The 6,384-nt window shown below is 51.1% G+C and overlaps 1 pseudogene; it reads left to right on the top strand.

The window, feature by feature from the left end:
* Positions 1-720: 720 nt before the first annotated feature.
* On the top strand, positions 721-2,711 carry LOC100906827 (cytochrome P450 4V2 pseudogene; annotated as a pseudogene).
* Positions 2,712-6,384: the final 3,673 nt, after the last annotated feature.

The raw sequence follows: 6,384 nt of genomic DNA, 5'->3' as shown, positions 1-6,384 counted from the left end.
AAAGCTGGATCTTTTTACCACACGGCGTGAGCGGGCATCGGAGGAGAAACTTGTGCTTCAGACACGAAAAATGCGAGGAGAATCGGAGAGAGTTATCTAGTGTGATCCATTCTCATCACCGATTATTTTTCTAGCCATCGGAGTGGATTCGAACGCTACCAGTCCCAATTCCCAATCCTGTGAGCGTCGTCTTGAGCTCACGCGCAAAAGCTCTGGAGATCGCTTCTAAAGTTGGCTCCGATCAGGAATCTGACTGGGTCCCGTGCGCGGGACATCAATTAGAAGAAGTTCAAGATCGTATTTAACGGATCGATAATAATGATTTCCTTAATAAGCAGAGGCGACTCGTGATTCTCAGTAGACGAGGCTCTCCAGAGCTCGTCTGCGATCTTCTCACCGCCCTGTTGGAAGCCCCGTATCCCGTGGGGAGGGGCCCGATCCTGAATCCACCCAGTCATCGAATTCTTCCGTATGGATGAGAGGCGGAGCCCATCCGCGACTCAGATCTCCGTCTGGTGGTCCGTATTGATGTTCGATTTGACCAAAGAGCCCGGAAAAGAGGGGCACTTTTTTCTGAAAGATGCGATGTTGCCGCGATGTTCGGAGCATCTGCCCCTCTTACAACGTCCCTTTCTCAGGAGAGACACCGGGACGCGGAAACTATATAACAGCTAGCCGCGCGTGAAACACGTCTTGCAAGAAGGAACACTGCACCTTGAAGTGCGACAAGAGGGAAGGGAAACCGAAGCTCTGACTGAAGGAGAGTCATTCTTCTCCGCGAGTGCATGTTCACGTCCGCTGCTACTCTGTTGCTCATGAACCTCGACGATCTCGTTGCAGCGTTGGCACTTTCTATAGGAACCTTATCACAGTGACCAGAAACATGATTGCGGACCGCGATGACGACCCCAAGAAGGCTCAGGCTTTCGGGGGCATACCGAAGGCAATCCAGTTCCCTCTATTGGAATTACTCAGTGTTGTGACATTTGTGAAATCCATGGTGGTGAAGCTATATGAATGGATCCGCATGTGGTGGCTGCTGCTACCGATGAAGGGACCCTTCGACAAAATTCCTCTCGTGTGGAATTTGGTGATCCATTATTCGCTCACGATGGCCGGTCCTGAGCTGGACTACAACGTCGGAGTTTTCAACACACTCGATGGCTTGTTCTTCCAAAACCGACGACACAAGGTCTTCAAAGCCTATCTGGGATTGACGCCGTTCGTCACCGTGACTTCTGCGGAAGCAACCGCAAAACTCCTCTCGGACACAACAAATATATCCAAGTCGCTGCTGTACGACATGTTGACACCATGGATGGGCAACGGACTCTTGACCGGCACCGGATTGGCGTATAGAATGCGGAGAAAGTTGATAACGCCAGCATTCCACTTCAAAATCCTCGAGGACGTGCTGCCGATCATGGAGAAACACGCGGAGGTCTACTGCTCAAAACTCAAGGGCGTAGTGGACGCGATCCCCCTATCCCAAGTGTGCGGCCTGGACATCATCACCGAGACCGCCATGGGAATCGAATTGAACGCACAGCTCAAACCCGACGAGCCCTACGTTCGCGCTGTCTATCGTGCGGCCAGTGCCCACATGTACCGAACAACGAGACCGTGGTTATGGAACGATTTTGTCTACTATCTCTTACCCTCGGGACGAGAGTTCAAATCTGCCGTGGCCGAAATGCACAAGTTCGTCGAGAGTGTCATCGCTGAACGAATGGCGATTCTCAGGAACGATCCGTCGCGCGCCACCCATAGTTTCCTCGACACCTTGATCACGATGCATTTCGAGCATCCGAAGGAACTGGACTTCGAAGATATCAGAGATGAAGTGAACACGTTCATGTTCGCTGGGCACGACACGACGGCGACCGCCGTAGCCTTCTCGCTCTATCTCATGGGTCTTCATCCAGAAGTTCAGGCTCGAGTCCACGAGGAGCTGGATCGAGTTTTCCTCGACGCCACCGATCGGTGCACCCCCGATAAGTTGAGGCATCTACCATATCTTGAAGCAACCATCAAGGAAGTCTTACGGCTCTATCCTTCGGCGCCGGTCATCGCCCGAAGGATAGATAAGGACACCGTGGTTGAGGGACACTTGATCCCGAGGGGCGCGACGGTGAATTTGTTCTCCTTCGGTCTACATCGGGATCCGGATCACTTCCCCGAACCACTGGCGTTCAGGCCTGAACGATTCCTCCACACCGAAAATCACGGAGGGGGGAGCGAAGGAGCGCGGCGAGTGCCCCCATTCGCCTTTTTTCCGTTTTCGGGGGGAATGAGGAACTGCGTCGGCCAGAAATTCGCAATGATCGAATTGAAAACTGTTCTGTCGACAGTGATGAGACGGTTCAGATTGCGCTCCCTAAACAAACGTGATGAGCTCGAGTTGGCCATTGAGGTGATTTTGAGGCCTCGCAACGGTCTTCTGATTGATTTCAAGCCGAGGGAGACCCCCGAGCCGGAGGCCGCGATCTGATCGATCGATGATTCCTTGTTCCCGTGGGAAATCTCCCACACGCCGGAAGACGGAGCGGTCGAGCGACCTCGTCACGGACGAAGACTTCGATCACTGGATATTGATTGGGTATGAGCGGCTTCGGGAGTCACGGAATATCCCATTCGCGCGCGGTGTGGACTTTCACGCTCTTCCTGTGACGTATTCATTCTGGACGTAGATGAATAAATAAATCGGTAGAACCTAATCCTGTAAGGAAAGTTCATTCGCAGCTTTAGGGTAGCATCGGGTTACTCTCGGGCTGATCGGGAATTTCACTCCCTTTTCATCCTCAGCCTACCCTCCTCCGTTGAAGAGTCATTTTGAATTTCCGTGCTTCTCTCGCGACTTGGAACGCACTTGCTCAAAGTGGATGGAGTGCTCAAGGAATCGGCGAGGAGGTGCTTCCCACGTTGGATGAATTGATCGTGCTTCGAGTTGAGACGTCAGATGCATCATTTCGACATTAGAGGACACCTCCTTCTTCGGTCCTTTCGTCCTTTTTCTGGAGTTTCTGGGGGCAAAGACCGCTTTTCGGAATTCTCGAGGATACATCCGCTCCTTGGCCATTCCGAGGGGAGTATCCGAGCCTAATCGCGCTGATTTCGGAGGAGTTTCGAATTTTCGCGCCGATATTAAATAAACCGAACCGACTACGAACCGTAAACTGAAGTTTCGACTGCGCGAGTTATCCTGTTTTAGAAATTACCAGTAGATTGTGATAGAACCGCGCTCTCGTCATCTGCCTTACGTCTCCTTGTTATGATATGTCCATAAGATAGATTGTGAGTTGCGTTTTGCACCCCTTGATGCCTGGATCCACATTTAAAGAGCTCGTCCGGAGCAGGCTCACGTATCTGCATATACCGATGGAGCACAAGATATTCAGCGGGAAAAGTGTGAAAAGTTTCTCGAAAATATTGTGTTTTGCGCCACAGGCTTCATAGATTCAGCCTGCGAAGCGACGCTGCCACGCACTGTCAACAGAAAGGCGTTTCCTATGCCTGACGATATGTCGCCATGCAAACATCTCGTCACGAACCAGTGTCATACGAATGTCGCAGCCGGTGGAGGTCAGAGAGCATTTTATCCGAACTTCTTACTCACACCATGTCTGGCCCATGTAATTCATTTGATGTGCGACCGAAAAGTGACAAGCCCGATTACGTAAATGCATTTGACTGCTGCATGAAGAGCATGCTGTCGAATCCGAAGGCAAGAGTTGACCTTCATCGTGAGTTGAATGGAGGAGATCCCCGGCACTCTAAGCCGATGTGATAAGACGCTGTTCCACCGCCACAAATGTCTAGCTCAACTCGAAGCTTCTGTAGGAGTTTGAGGAATCTCTCGTCCTGCGACGCCGACCTCTTTCAGAAAGTAGTACTTTGTAGAGCTGAGGTGGACAGAGAGGACCCCCTCAACTCAAGAACATTTTGACCGACGTCATCGTCTGTTCGGACTGAATATTCGGGGGAATCCCTCAATCCAATTTGAATCCATCTATCTCCTCGCCGACGCGATGGAATACTCTCCACGATGAGCAGGACGGGGGACCAGGCTCCGTATTTGTGATGTTGTCTGAGGGCTGAGATTCTTACAGAGATAAGTATCTTGAACACTTCCTTGTGAGACTTTTCCCTTCCAGATGAGAGTAGAATTGGTGTCTGCTTCCGTAGTCCATTTCGCTCCATGAAGTCCGCCCGGAGAGTGTACCATTTTCGGAGAAAATGCCCTCGTGGATTGCAGCTCCATACGTTAAACAACAAATAGGGCCGATTTCAATCCTCTTTGGGGGAATAATTTCGAATGTTCACTAAAGACAATATTTTGGCGATTAACGTCTCCATCAATCGTCGATGCTTATCGGACGGTTCCGCAGCTCGTTTCCGTTCGCGAAAGCCCACGGGGCTCGTAGAGCTCTTGGGTGCAAATATGGTCCTAGCTCAGAGATACTTCATGAGATGAAATGATTCATTCGACGCTTCGATGTACGAAGGCCCGGTTTCCGGGTTGATTTCGGCACGTAAACATCGAAGCGGCGAGAAGAAATGGAAACTTGATCTTCCTCCTTCCCGTTGCTCGTTTGTCCTGTTTCTGCAGCTTTGGAGCGGAAGTTCGGATACGAGTCAGGCCTCGAGGATCTTGTCTCGCATCGCGTGGGCCATTCGTCTCCATTGTCAAGAACCTATCTTTGGCTCCCAAGCAATCCGTTCTCGCGAAATCTTCTTGTGACGAAAACGTGGCACTACCGCCGGCCGGCCTCTGCCAGCGAAAAGGACGCGACGCCGATCAGGGAGTAAGCGTGAAGTCTCGATTCGAGGTTTCTCTGCGAAGTGTCAAATTATGACAACCATGAGTGCAGCCACGGAGCGAGAATTCCCCTGAAGCAGGGGACCTGAGGCGAAATTTTGATGCATAAGCCGGAAGGTGATGGTGCGTTCCGCGGCCTTGAGGCTCGTTGAGATGAGGCTCGATCGTTCCGCAACCCGCAGGATCGAATAGACAGAATAGACAGCATCGAAGAACCCAATTGTGAGGGCATGTACAATGCGGCATCTGGATTGAAGATTACGTTCAGCACTGCTGCCCAGCCTCGAGATATCGAAATTCGGTATTGGACGTGAAACTGATCAATGTTACGCAGTCGGGAGCGGATTCCCTTCCCTCAGATGACTGGCGAAGCCGATCGAAGGACCTTTTCGGATTTACCCCTCTTAGAGTGTGAGCCGACGCGGAATCATCGACGGCTCCCATCGGATCTTTATCCAAAATCTGATCCCGTTTTTCCATGTCAGAAACCGCTCGCTCTATTCTCAACCGGATTCCGGCGGTGGCGGATTCACCCGGAAGGCTTACTCAGCTGTAAACTGGGGCGGCAGATTTCGAGGTGCGGTGAATTGCGGGCCTGGGGCATCGGTTATCCTCGGCTTCTCAATGAGATCATTCTTGATCGAAAAGAAGCCGTCACCTCTTTGCAGGAGCGTGGAGTCGTCTCGAAAGCGAACAACGAAACCTGAGACTTCGAAGAATCCCTGACCCTATACCCGATCAACCACCTTAAACGACAGACTATTCTAAGATCGAACGGGGAAGTAGTGCCTTTTTTCAGCCCATTTTCCATCTATTGGGTTTTCTGTGGAACGGAGGAGAACTCTTGAAGACCCTGGTGCAAGCGCTGGAAAGCCTCAGAATTCCTTCTCACATGGGCTACATCGGGACGGCGGTTCTAATGTGGCCTAGGGACGGCAGATTCGTAAATCCGTCACTGTATCCCGGTCCACTCACGTGGAAGGGGAAGCCGAAACACGTTTCTGAGATGGAGTGAATCCGGGACGAGATCATGGTTCCCATTGACGCATTCGATAGAACTCATGATCAGCCTCACTTACTTCCGGATAATTCCGAGATAGAAGGTCTCAAATGATTTTCGTCGCTTATTCAAGGACAGCTCTTTGTAGATGGAGGCACCATGTACTCGGAGTCTTGAGAGAATATCAGCCGTCATGAAATTAGTTTTCCGGCTTCCTCGTCAATCGCAGGGATGTTTGGGGAGGAAACCTAGAGGCGATTGGGCTGAAACGATGAATCGATCTTCCTTGTGAGCCATCAGCACGCGGGAAATTCTGAAATCATTGTTTCTTCAGCCGACGCTGACGTTGCATCAGATTGCAACTCGCTCATGAAAATCGCTCTTTCCCAAAGTCTCTAACCACTAAGACAGCAATTCTAAATTATTTCTCACTCGCGAAACACCTAATTGTAGGTAAATAATTGCAGAACCCCTCATGGAATCGCGACTGAGCTCTGGATAACCCATGGAACCCTGCGCGGGACCACAGTATAACCCGAGTTCTGTGTCTCGCGGATTCTCTTGG

This window comes from Galendromus occidentalis, unplaced genomic scaffold (genome assembly GCF_000255335.2).
Source record: "Galendromus occidentalis unplaced genomic scaffold, Mocc_1.1 scf7180000076281, whole genome shotgun sequence".
NCBI classification, from domain to species: Eukaryota; Metazoa; Arthropoda; class Arachnida; order Mesostigmata; family Phytoseiidae; genus Galendromus; species Galendromus occidentalis.
Note: the sequence above shows the minus strand (reverse complement) of the source record. Positions and strands in the feature narration are given on the sequence as shown.